Source organism: Oryza sativa, chromosome 12 (assembly GCF_034140825.1).
Source record: "Oryza sativa Japonica Group chromosome 12, ASM3414082v1".
Classification (NCBI taxonomy): Eukaryota; Viridiplantae; Streptophyta; class Magnoliopsida; order Poales; family Poaceae; genus Oryza; species Oryza sativa.
The window spans coordinates 7,543,974-7,555,975 of record NC_089046.1 but is presented as its reverse complement, the minus strand read 5'-3'; the positions used below and the strand labels follow the sequence as shown (position 1 = coordinate 7,555,975).

The following is a 12,002-nucleotide window of genomic DNA, read 5'->3' as shown; positions in this document are numbered from 1 at the left end:
AGTTATGACCAGGTGCTATTTGAGTGCTCATAGGCAATGGGTGTGCGCGTGTTGTGTTCATTCGGTGATATGACTAGCATAAATTAAATTTTTGTGATATAAAAATGATCTTTTGGACCCATGGACTTTATAAATGTAATACAAATGTCGGAATATCTAGGTCATACAATGATCGAAGCGTGTATTTCTTATGTATTAAATGCAAATGCTTATTGAACAATTTGTAATTACTAGTAGCATGCCTGTGCTAATGCAACGGTGATATTTAAAACGTAAATCAAACATGTGCGTACAAGTATACATGACAGATGAGTGATATGAAGAAACATACATGACTTACCATTGCCTATAAATTATAAATTATATATTGAAAGAATATAAGAACATGATCTTTTCGCTTATACCTATGTTCATAAGTCAAAATTTGAAATTTCAATCTTAAATTTGGAGTTGATTTTAAGATTTTTTTTCATCGTAGTTTATTTTTTAGCTTTTGCTTTTAGATCGTTATGAACACGTATATAAAAGTTTTATTCACAAATTATTTTTCATTTGCAAATATGCCGTTTAGTTTATTCCTCGAAAAAGCTAAATAATGGCACCGAAAATTTAGGAAAATATATAAATATTAGATTTATTATTTCATTAATACATAAAACATCTTTAAAATGCTTTATCATTTCCGTAGTATGAACAATCTCCATCTGCTACAACGTACACGCAGCACACTGAGCCTAGCATTGCTTCTGTTCTCCTTAAAGGCACTAAACAAACATAATATTAGGACATCCAAGAAGTGCCCCTGCTTAAAAAGTAGGTCAAAATCCTTAACTCTTATCTCACATGAGTTTATTATGGAGGCGAAGAACACACAATTCGTTTGAAATATTCAGGGGAACCTTAGATATTTTTTTTCTCTTCAATAACAATTTGTTTGGTCAGTGTACCTCTACAACTGCAGCTTCATATATAGCTTATCTCTAATTCCTGCACACTAACAGCTGTTAGGAAATCAGAAACAGCCTTGCTTACTACAAATTTTTTCCAAAGACTATAACTTTTATGTACAAGATTTACCAATAATTCTAAAAAACAATGAGACATTAGGGATAAAAAAATTGGAACTTGAAGATAAACAACTGTTATAAGCAAGAGCCGCTTGAATGACTAACAAATGAACCTCCATATACTGAAGGTGATGCTCAGGATGCATTCATAATTGCCAATCAGGTAATTTTGTATTGCTAACAATGCTCAGTTGATGCATCTTTAATCAAAGTCAGTTGCTTGGAATCTGTGTAGAAATAAAGGGAAACAGTCAATACAGTAAATTTTGCCATCAAAACTGAATGATTTTTGTGATATCACTTACAACTCATATGACTACAATTTATTTGTACCATCAGAGATACATTATCTGCATTCAAAAATTTTGAAACAACATAAATTGAATTTCTGAACCAATGCATCACCCTCAACAAAACTGAATTAAAGTATTTCAGTGTATTACACGTGCATAGATGTAAAAGCACAAACATGTATTCAATGGAACCTATTTTACTTAGGTCCAAGAAATCTCCTAATAGATAAATTAGAATCAAATTAATCCTTAGCATTATGTGCATGTGCTACACAAATAATTACATAAAGAGTCCAAACTTAACTTTACACTTCACAATTAATTGTCTATTTTTTGACAGCAAAATAAACATACCATACTGTCTTTCAGAGCTAACAACTAAAGATATTGGCTCATGAACAATCAATGTTATAAGAAAATAAATAAGGAATCACTATGTCCCACAGGATACTGAGAGTCTAGATGGCATTAGCGTTCAGCACTTCCCTGCAGGGAACTGATTTTAGATGGCATTAGCATTCAGCACTTCCCTGTAGGAAACCGACAGAGGAGTTCAATTTAAACCAATAATTCTAAATTAGACCAGTTCCAATGGTGACCAGATCAGCAAGTCTTATGCACTTGAATTACAGACAATGATCACCCCAATCCTTCTCACTTATATGCAATCTTGTAATTTGATATACTTGAATTTTAATCCAGTAACGCTGAATGAAAATAATATATACGCTCAAATAAACATCTTCAAATTCAATCCAGTACATAGCCAAAGCAAACAATAGCAAAAAGATTGGAGGCTTGGAGCAGATTACCAGATTGAGTTCTCTCAACAGAATTTCTGCACTCCCCTGTGTTATATGCCTGACATTGCAATATTGTGGCATTCAATCATAGCCTACATAAATCTTTCCCACAGGGTAAAAGAATATATCAGAAGGCAAACGGAGAGGGGATGTTAGACATATTTGGTCTGTATACGCTAACATTAATCAACTCACTCCGCTCAAATCCACATGCAAGCTGGACTGTCTGAAAATACAATTGGACCATAGGACCAGCGACGGGAACCAAACTCACTACAAATTAAGGAACCATCTGTTAAATTTTTGAGATAGATAAGAAATTAGTGAGAGCACAAAACCTAATAGATTGTTGAGGAAATATCATAAATAAATCCAAATCAAAGGTCACCATACCTGACAACTGCACTAGAGCTTGTATTTTCCAGTGAGAACACAAACATACGGTGTAGTCCAAATATATCGTCTAGATTAATCTTAATGAAGTCCTCAACGTATATCTTCTACCACTGACACCACAAAATATTCAAATATTCTCCTATTGTATAATGCTTGAAATCCAGGTTAATCATAACAGGTCAGGAAATAAACTGAGTATTGAAGGTATTCTCCCTCTAGCACCTCTCAAATCCTTATCACCGTCTTAACAGTAAATAATATGTCACAATACACACATAGTATATGAAGAATTGCACCCCAACCATTCCAAGTATATGAAGAATCAGTCCATACTTTTGCCCAAATTCACTTTTATATTCCTGTTTGGTTCTATCAGCTTTCGAAACTTGTGGCCGTTGTTAAGAATGGCTTCATAATTATAAAGGAAGGCATGCCACATTACATGTGCACGATTACTCAATGAACAAATCAGATCACCTTACACCATCATTTTCTAAAGACCAATTCCATAACTGATGCTACCTCCATCATTCAGGACAAAGTGTTTCACAAAAAGCTGAGGAACTTGATTTTCTTGTTGTACTAAAAAATGTAAAAAAATACCAGGTGTTTTGAACATAATATGTTTCAGCCTTTCAGATAAATGATGATAAAAAAAAGGCAGTCATAATATGTTGATTGACCAAAATATACAGAATGTGCACTCTAACCTTGCTCCAAATAAAGCTTTGAGAAATGAATTAACATTTTGGTTTGTATATTTGCTGGCAGAAAAGAGAACAAAGCATCGAGCAAATTAGACAATTAATTCCTGAAGCAAATTAGATGCTACCATGTCTAGATGTTTAGACAATTCCTTTTATTATCCTCAAATTACATAAACTAGGAAGGTAGCCCGCGCATTCGCGCGGGCATGTATCATAGGATGTATTGCTTAGATAAATTTTTAACCTATTTGTTAGCTTTATGCCATATAATATTTAATCTTCCTTTAAGCAATTTTCTATAATCTTCTTCATCATCTAAAATAAGACAAATTTAGTATATTTAGAAAACATATCTACAAATTAAATGTAATTTAAAAGGTAGGTGTTTCTTTAGGGGATAACTTTTTTCTATCAAATCTTAAAAATACTTTAATTGCTATCAAAGGTGTTTTATTTGTACCATCTAGCTAGCGATTCTTTTATTTGGTTTATATTGATGCAGTTTAATTATTACTTACATATGAATAGGACAGAGATGATATACATGTATCCTAGGTCTTGTTTCCCTATGATATCTGTGATCTATTGTATTTCTTAAAAAGAAAAAACCTAATCAACTTGACCCTTAAAAATTAAATTTAATAGTAAGAAATATAACTTCTAAACCGATTATGTACGGTAACCTTAGTATGTTGCTTATATTTGCAATAATATGTAGAGAAATTCATAATACTGTGGCGTACGATAGAGAAAAAAAATAATCTAAGCACTTAATTAAAAAATTGATGCGATGCAAGAAAAATCATTAATATCTAAGAAAAAAGAATGAAGCAAAATAAGTTATAAGATTTTCACCAATTATTTCAATTAATGTAGTTCATATTGGCATTTATTTTTCTATTTTCTGTTTTGTTTTATACAACTCAACACGAATGCGCGGGCATGCATCGTAGGTTAGGTTTGAGAAGCATATAAGGATAGAATATCACCGGAGAAAATCTACCACACTTTAAAAGTACGATATATTCACATTTTTTGTTAGTATTTCTTATATAATTTTAACTTATTAGTTACCTTTATACCATATCATATTCAAATAATTTCTATAAGCAATTATTTATAATCTTCTTCATCATCTAAATAGAAGGTAGACTTATTTTGTTTAGAAAACATGCCTACCAAATTAAATATAAAGTAAGCAAGGTGCTTTTTTTTAATTGGATTACTGATGTTAGTTAGGTCGCCCATTATTTATTGACAGATGTATTGGGTACAACATGAGGCTACACTACATTCATGGGTTTGTAATATGATTGCATAGTTTGAGAGACAATCCATCTGTGAGCATTTCATTTAGAGTGTGTGCGAGGCTCCACATAGCCTATTATGAATACGATTGGATGGTTAAATATAATTGTGTAATAATTATTTTTGGCATGCGATGTATCATAAATACACGGTTGTATAATATATGTATGAGGAGGACCTATAAGATATAATATGATATAATAGTAAAGCAAATAGCCAACATGGTCTTGGATTGTTGATTTGATGAAAAAAATACTAAAGCTGCTCAAGTGTATCTTAAATTAAACGTGTAGACCGTCTAAAATAATTGTTTATTTACAGCACCAAGATCACTCCTATTGTAAATCCCTAGCGCTTGCACGTTCACACCTAAATCAGTCTCCATGAGAAATAGATCTAATAATTATTATGATGATAAATTATGGTGTACATATATATCATGTATTTAGAAAAAAAATCAGGAACCGGATGCATGCATCAATCGAGCACACCGAGGCCATATATAATTATCCTGCCTAATGTCAATAATAAATCAAGCAATCAAATAAATAAACGTTGTAGCTACCAGATGTAATTGTCCACGTACATGCATATGGGTCCGGGATAGAAGGGTGATGGGGGATTTAGTTTTGATCCAATGGTCAATAGTATTAGGTCCACCGCTTTAAATGAAAATTGAAAATTGACGGTTAGATATTTTTCTTAGAATTTTCTTTAAATTATTAGAGCACCATGTGGCGGTTTAGGAGCGTTGGTAGGAGTCCACGTGACGGCTTAAGAGTGTTTATAGGAAGTTTAATGTACTTTTAGTTTATAATAGATAGATGATGAATAGATAAAAATCAAACATATAATTTAGAAGTTATGGCTGTTTGAAATTTATTATCATAAAATTTTATCTCAAACTGCTAGACATACAAAGAAGGGAGAAAAGGGGAGTGAAGCAGAGGTTAGAGATGGGTTGGATTTATTACTATTCGGCAAGCAAACTAATCAGCGTATAGTATGCATGCAAAAACCACATGTACATATGCATAGGAGTGTGAATACCAAAAGCGAATAGTGATTTAATCATCAGGGCTTCCACATGTCTTGCAAGGAGGCTAGGATGAGCAGGAGAAGGGTGTCCACTGTACAGGTTGATCGATCGATCGATCAGAGATCAACATGTTGATCGATCACCCTGCCCGCACGGGAATCCGGGTCATAGCGGTTCCAGAGGCGCTTGGTTCATGCACAGCTCGCTGGTTTGTTTTAATCTCAACCAAATCAACGGCTTAGAATATAGGGCCCACCGAGTTAAATGAAAATTAAGGGATGGATTTTATTAACGCCACATGTCAGCTTGAGATCGTATTTAGAGCGCCATGTGGTAGCATAAGAGCTTTTGTAGAAAGTTTAATAGACTTTTAGTATATAATAGATAGATAAATAACTTGCAGTCAATGAATCGTAAGCACCTCCTTAATATGTTCCCATCAACCTATCTGGAATGCACACATCAATCTATATTTAGCAATGACATGGAAATTAATGTGTAAAAGCTTGTGTATGCACATATCAATTATCTATCAGCACTCATGCCACCATATGAAATATCACAATCTCTAGTAAGTAAGGCTGTCCTTACATATCACAGAGCAATCTTGGAAAGTAATAAGCAAACTACAGTACATTACTAAAATATCAATTCAGTTTTCTGGTCGAATCTCAGAACGTTTCTGCTTAGAAAATCTAATCTCTCCCCTAATACATTGGAGGGGAAATCTGTTCTGTGCTGCCTACTGAAAGGCAGAATTATTTTAAGCCAATCTCATTGTCATCCAAAGTACTACATCTAATGAAGTGACAATATAATTGAAGAACCAAAGCAGGGGACATACTTGTAGACGAACAACTTGGGTGAAATGAGAGAGCTTCCATGCTTATAGGCAACATATGGAAACTGATCTGTAATCTCCTACAATAAAGAAAATGATTTACTCTGTACCGATCGACCGTGGATGAGATCGGCGAGGCGGGCGCTTCGGTGGCACAGGTCGGTGGCATGCGTCGCTGGAATGGCGAGGAGGATGAGGAGTTGTACGAGTCGCTGGATCGTCGTGCTCGTTCACGTCCGCCTCCGATGACGACGTGACCACTGACCAGCAGCACCGGCGGCGGCGGCCGCAGCAGCTGTGTCGTCGTACGTCCGCGACGTTCTCCGCCTACGAGGTCTGGATCTCTGAGCCGACCTCCGTCGAGGAGCGCCACCGCGTGCTGCTGCGTCGGCTCGGCCTCATCTCCGACTCCGATCCCCGTCCGTCTCCACGCCTATCCTCCCCTCGTTTGGTGGCGTTGATTCAATGGAATGAGGATGTAAGGGCTTGTTTGGCCTGGAGCTGGAGCTCAGCCAAACAGTTTCAGCTCCACTAAAACTGGGAGTGAAGTTGGGTGAAGCTCTCTCACAAAATGTACTAGAGTTGTGGAGCTGCGTCACTTTAGACTCAACTCCTGGAGTTATATTTAGGAGTTGGAGCTGTACCAAACAGGCCTTAAAGATCAGTTAGTTGGTGAATTATTATAGGGTACGTCCACCTATTAGGCAGCCACTCAGTGAAATCATTTGGCTTTTTCGTACAGCTATTTTTGGCTATGGCTGCAGATGTAAGAACCGAACAGGCCCATTTTCTGTCCTCACCAGTTGCCAACGAAATGGCTGACTCAGGGCAGTGGTCGGCCTCCCAGCCGAAAAGCCCTCCAGACCTCCTGTGTGGCATGCCGGCCTTCACCGCCGCCGTCGGCCTCCACCCCCGACGGCCAAGACACAAGTGCTGCCAATGCCTGAATCCGATTATATTCGTCATTGGTTTCGTGAGTTTGTGTACGATTTGATCTTTCTGACTCGATTTACCATCGATTTTCTTTCTGGATTCCTCAAGATTGAAGATTCGTATCGGATTTTGTCTTGAGCAATAGTTGTTGCCGTTCTTATTTGAGCAATAAATTGTTGCGCATCTTATTAGAGCAATAAAGTTGTTGCAGATTTTTTTAAAACATATGGACGGTGTCTTTCCTTTATCTTCCTTTTTAACCTAACTTCATCTCAAACACTTCTTCTATTCCTCCCTATCGATCTTCTCACACATGCGCGGCTGATCGGCAGCCCTAGCACACAAGGAGGCACCTGTTCCATTCCAGTGGTCTCCTCCCGGCCCTCTTCTGGCTCTGACGCCTGCCCTGCAGGAATTCCCCCCACACTGTTGTTCTCTCTAGCATCGCTTACGGAGAGACTTAAGGAAACTTATTCATATTTCCAGAATTCCAGGTATGTATGTATGTATGTAGTGTCTAACTTCTATGTTATTACTGGAATTAGAGCATAAACCTTGCCGTTAATGACACAGAGCCGATTAGATTAAATTAGATAGAATTTGGTAATCTACGTGATCCTTATGTCAATCATACTGTCATTGGAAGTTTAGTGCCGGCAATACTGTTAGATTAAGCTTAATTACTGTGCTTAGCCACCAGACCAACGCATGCAACAGTACTATATAAGTATTTAATTACCATGTTTGATGCAAGCTAAATCAAATGCTTACAACCATTGTGATTATAACCTGAACCATTATATTTTCCTTTTAGGATAATTCAGGATTCATAGTCTAAACTGTTAAGAATACAGGACCATCTATGTAATCTTGGGAGATTGTTTTCCTCTCCTAAATCAAAACTTGACCTAAATTTTAGTCTCCATGGTAAATGTTATACGGAGTTTGCATGTATCTGTGCACACTTATTATACATTGTTATACCTAAACAAGAACAATAAAACTTATAAATCTGCCACTGTTTGAACTGTTCAACAATTTCTGTATGTTCATAGACGTACATTTAGCCTTTGTTTTACTAAAAATACATTCACACTTAAATATTGCTCGACACCAAAACTATCACGGCACCAAAATTGAAATAATGTTTATAGATACAGCTTGTGAAACATCGCTAGCATCCTGAAACTGAAATCAAATAGAGTACCACTGAATGTTTGGTTTTAAATTGAGCATGTTACTTACTATTTAACAACTTAATGATAATAAGTGATTAGAAAATAATATTTTCTTTGTAGGATAATGTCAGACTCTACGGCCATGGACAAAAGCTGGATGGACTTATCTAATAGGAGTCTTCCTGAATATCAGCAAGGAGTTGACCAATTTATTCAGTTTGCTTTCAAAGATTACAATGCAGACAAATTCCTCCGATGCCCATACAGAAAGTGCAAAAACAATCACTTCTTTGATCAGAATAATATAAAGGAACATCTCTTTATCCATGGAGTGCAGAAAGACTACAAATTATGGGTCTATCATGGATAAAACGTCCCAGATTCAGAAGACAGTGGCAATATTGATATGGATGAAAATTATGATAACTATGGTATGGATCAGATGATGAATGATTTTGGAGAACCTATGGTTGTGAATATGGGATCACTGGGTGGCTCAACACCTGGTTTGAATGATGACATGGATAACTCTACAGTAACTAACGAAGAAACTAACAAATTCTACAGACTTCTAGAAGATGCAGAGCAAGAGTTATATCCAGGGTGTGGTACCTTTTCGACACTAGCATTTATTGTACAAATGTTAAATATCAAATACCTCTATGATCTAGTGCAAATGCAATGGAGGCTCTATTTTCCATGTTATGCAAGGCATTTCCTAGTAGCAGTAATGTGCCTAAGTCATATAGTGATGCAAAGAAGACTATGACAGATCTTGGATTGGATTACACAAAGATCGATGCTTGTTTGAATGATTGCATCCTATATAGAGGGGCTTATGATAAGGCTGATTCTTGTCCTGTTTGTGGCATTTCAAGATGGAAAAATGAAGGGCATAATAATGTCTCTAAATCAAGGAGGAGAAGAGTGAAGAAAGTCCCATAGAAGGTATTGCGATACTTCCCATTGGTACCGAGGTTAAAACGGATGTACTTGTCTACAAAACTTGCAACACATATGCGATGGCACAAGGAGAAGTTAGTAGATGATGGATATAAGAGACATCCTGCTAATTCAAAAGAATGGAAGGACTTCGATGGGAAATTTTCTTCATTTGCATTGGACGCACGGAACATCCGACTTGGTCTTGCTAGTGATGGATTTAACCCATTTGGAAATATGAGTTCTTCATATAGCATCTGGACTGTAGTTCTTGTTATATATAACTTGCCACCTTGGATGTGCATGAAAGATCCATATATGGTGATGTCTATGATAATTCTTGGCCCAAAAGCACCTGGTAATGACATTGATGTATACTTGTAGCCATATGCTTCCACAAAGCAGACTTTTAATTTACGTGCTGCTTTGCTTTGGACAATTAATGATTTTCCAGCATTTGAAAACTTGTCAGGCATTAGCACAAAAGGTAAATATGCATGTCCTTCATGCCACACTGAAACCTGCTACCACAGACTTGTTAATGGGCACAAATATTGTTATATGGGACATCGCCGCTTCTTGCCGAGGCGACATGTCTGGAGGAACAATGATGCTTCTTTTGATGGCCAAAAGGAAAAGCGAAGTGCTCCAAAACCATTGTCAGAAGATGATATTATTTCTCAGTATGAGAAATTCGAACAGGTTATTGCTTCCATCTTATTATTGAATCTTTTTGTGTGATGCTTCTAAATTAAAAAAAATCAAACTATGCATGTGACATGATAATACTATAAGGCATAACCTTTTTTTAGAACTATGACTAACCATATGAATTTGGATTTACCACCTTACTATTGCTGCCACATGTTTATTTCAGGTGAAGTTTGGGAAATCAGGGAAGAAAAGGAAACACTCTAGTACATTGTATGGTACTTGAAGGAAAAAGAGTACTTTTTTTTTCCAACTCCCATATTGGAGCAAGCTGACTATAAGGCTGTAACGGACTCAAAATTTCAGGAAAATATTTTGCGAAATATTTTAAGTTATGCTCTTCTCGATTCTTGCATTAGAGTGATCTTACTTTTAATCTTTTCTTTTATTTTGGACTTAAACTTTATTTGCAAAGTTAATCGCTATCTTTTAAATTTTACAAAAGCTCTCTATTTATTTTATTTAATCTCTAACTTTGACTCTAAATACATTTCCTTTGAACCCATTCCCGAACATCTCCAACACCCACAAATATCCTTTCGATTCCCGCTCAGCTATCTCCAGAACACATGAAATGCCATTTTCTAACCTCCCTAGAGTACATGAAATGTTGATACCTTTCCTTTGAATCTCCACCTAAATATCTCTAGAGTCACAAAAATATCCTTTTCAATCCCCCTTTGAGTCAATATACCTATCCTCTAGAGTTTATCAAGCTACCACCAATTCCGTTCCCGTAGAAATTCCCATCCACATATACTTCCGAATCCAGTTCTATACTCCAATAAATATTTCCTCTTTGAAATCTCATTCATCTAAATTATCCACTCAAGATTTCAAAGTCTACTATTTAGCTTGGGCCAATATTTCCCTGATTGACCCAACTCTCTGTTATATCCCATTAACCATTTTTATTTTTGGGGCTAAACCAGTATAACTTCCTTTTTATTGGAATTTATTTTGGATCAAACTCCTATCTAGACCTATCATTAGAAATCCCCATTTTATCCTTCATACAATACCTACCACAAACTCCTCTAGAAGATCAACTATTCAAATTCTTCTATTTAATTATGAATCAAGCCGCCAATTTGATTCCTATGGCTTGATCACACCCTTAGCACAAGAACGATATTATCACGAATATTTGAATGATTGCTCTTGTGCTAAGAACACTATTTCCAATTTTTTCCTTAGAAAGTCTAACTTCCCTTAGCCACAAATACTAAACCAAGAATCCATACCCCATATCTTGGAGGTCAAAATCCTAGTTATTTGCCTCCATCTATTTTTGCTACCATTTCAAATTTATCCAAAGTTAGAAATTAAATTATTGCCTTTCCTTCCCTTTTTGATTATTCTAATTTTTAATTTTTAAATATTAAAGAAAAACTTCCGTGCCAAGTCTTATGTTTGATTCTTATTGAATTCTATAAAATTGGAGCACTTTTACCCATTTCAAATTTTTCCACCAAATTTTATCTCAAAATAAATATCCTTGATTTTATTTAAAATATTTTCAAACTCCTTTTGTTTTAAAAACCTTTCATTTAATTTTTTTATAAAAAAACCCTCCATACAAAATTTTCTTAGGTTCCATTTCCCTTGATTTCTATTTGATTTCTTTGTCCAAAGTCCAAAAAGGTCCACATCCATCCATCCATCCTTTGATTTTCATCTCCTTTAAATTTTATTCAAATTCCATGTTCAAGTTCAAAAATCCCAAAACTTTCATTCTTTCATCTCCTTTGAATTCCGTTCAAAACTCTCCACACAAAAATATT

General features: G+C 35.6%; 2 long non-coding RNA genes across 3 annotated transcripts; one reads left to right on the top strand and one right to left on the bottom strand.

Annotated features, from left to right (window-relative positions):
- Positions 1-1,040: 1,040 nt before the first annotated feature.
- LOC112937354 (uncharacterized) lies at positions 1,041-4,476 on the bottom strand. 2 transcript variants are annotated; one of them, XR_003239878.2, is made up of 5 exons: positions 2,557-4,476; positions 2,359-2,436; positions 2,173-2,265; positions 1,373-1,417; positions 1,041-1,294 (listed from the first exon to the last, which is right to left on the bottom strand). It is a non-coding gene; the product is annotated as an uncharacterized lncRNA (long non-coding RNA). The 2 variants fall into 2 exon arrangements; XR_010738504.1 differs by having other exon boundaries at positions 1,154-1,294; positions 2,359-2,455; positions 2,557-2,691.
- Positions 4,477-7,259: 2,783 nt separating this feature from the next.
- LOC107279728 (uncharacterized) lies at positions 7,260-10,558 on the top strand. The gene is made up of 4 exons (XR_010738263.1): positions 7,260-7,881; positions 8,686-9,865; positions 9,980-10,209; positions 10,385-10,558. It is a non-coding gene; the product is annotated as an uncharacterized lncRNA (long non-coding RNA).
- The last annotated feature ends 1,444 nt before the right edge of the window (positions 10,559-12,002 follow it).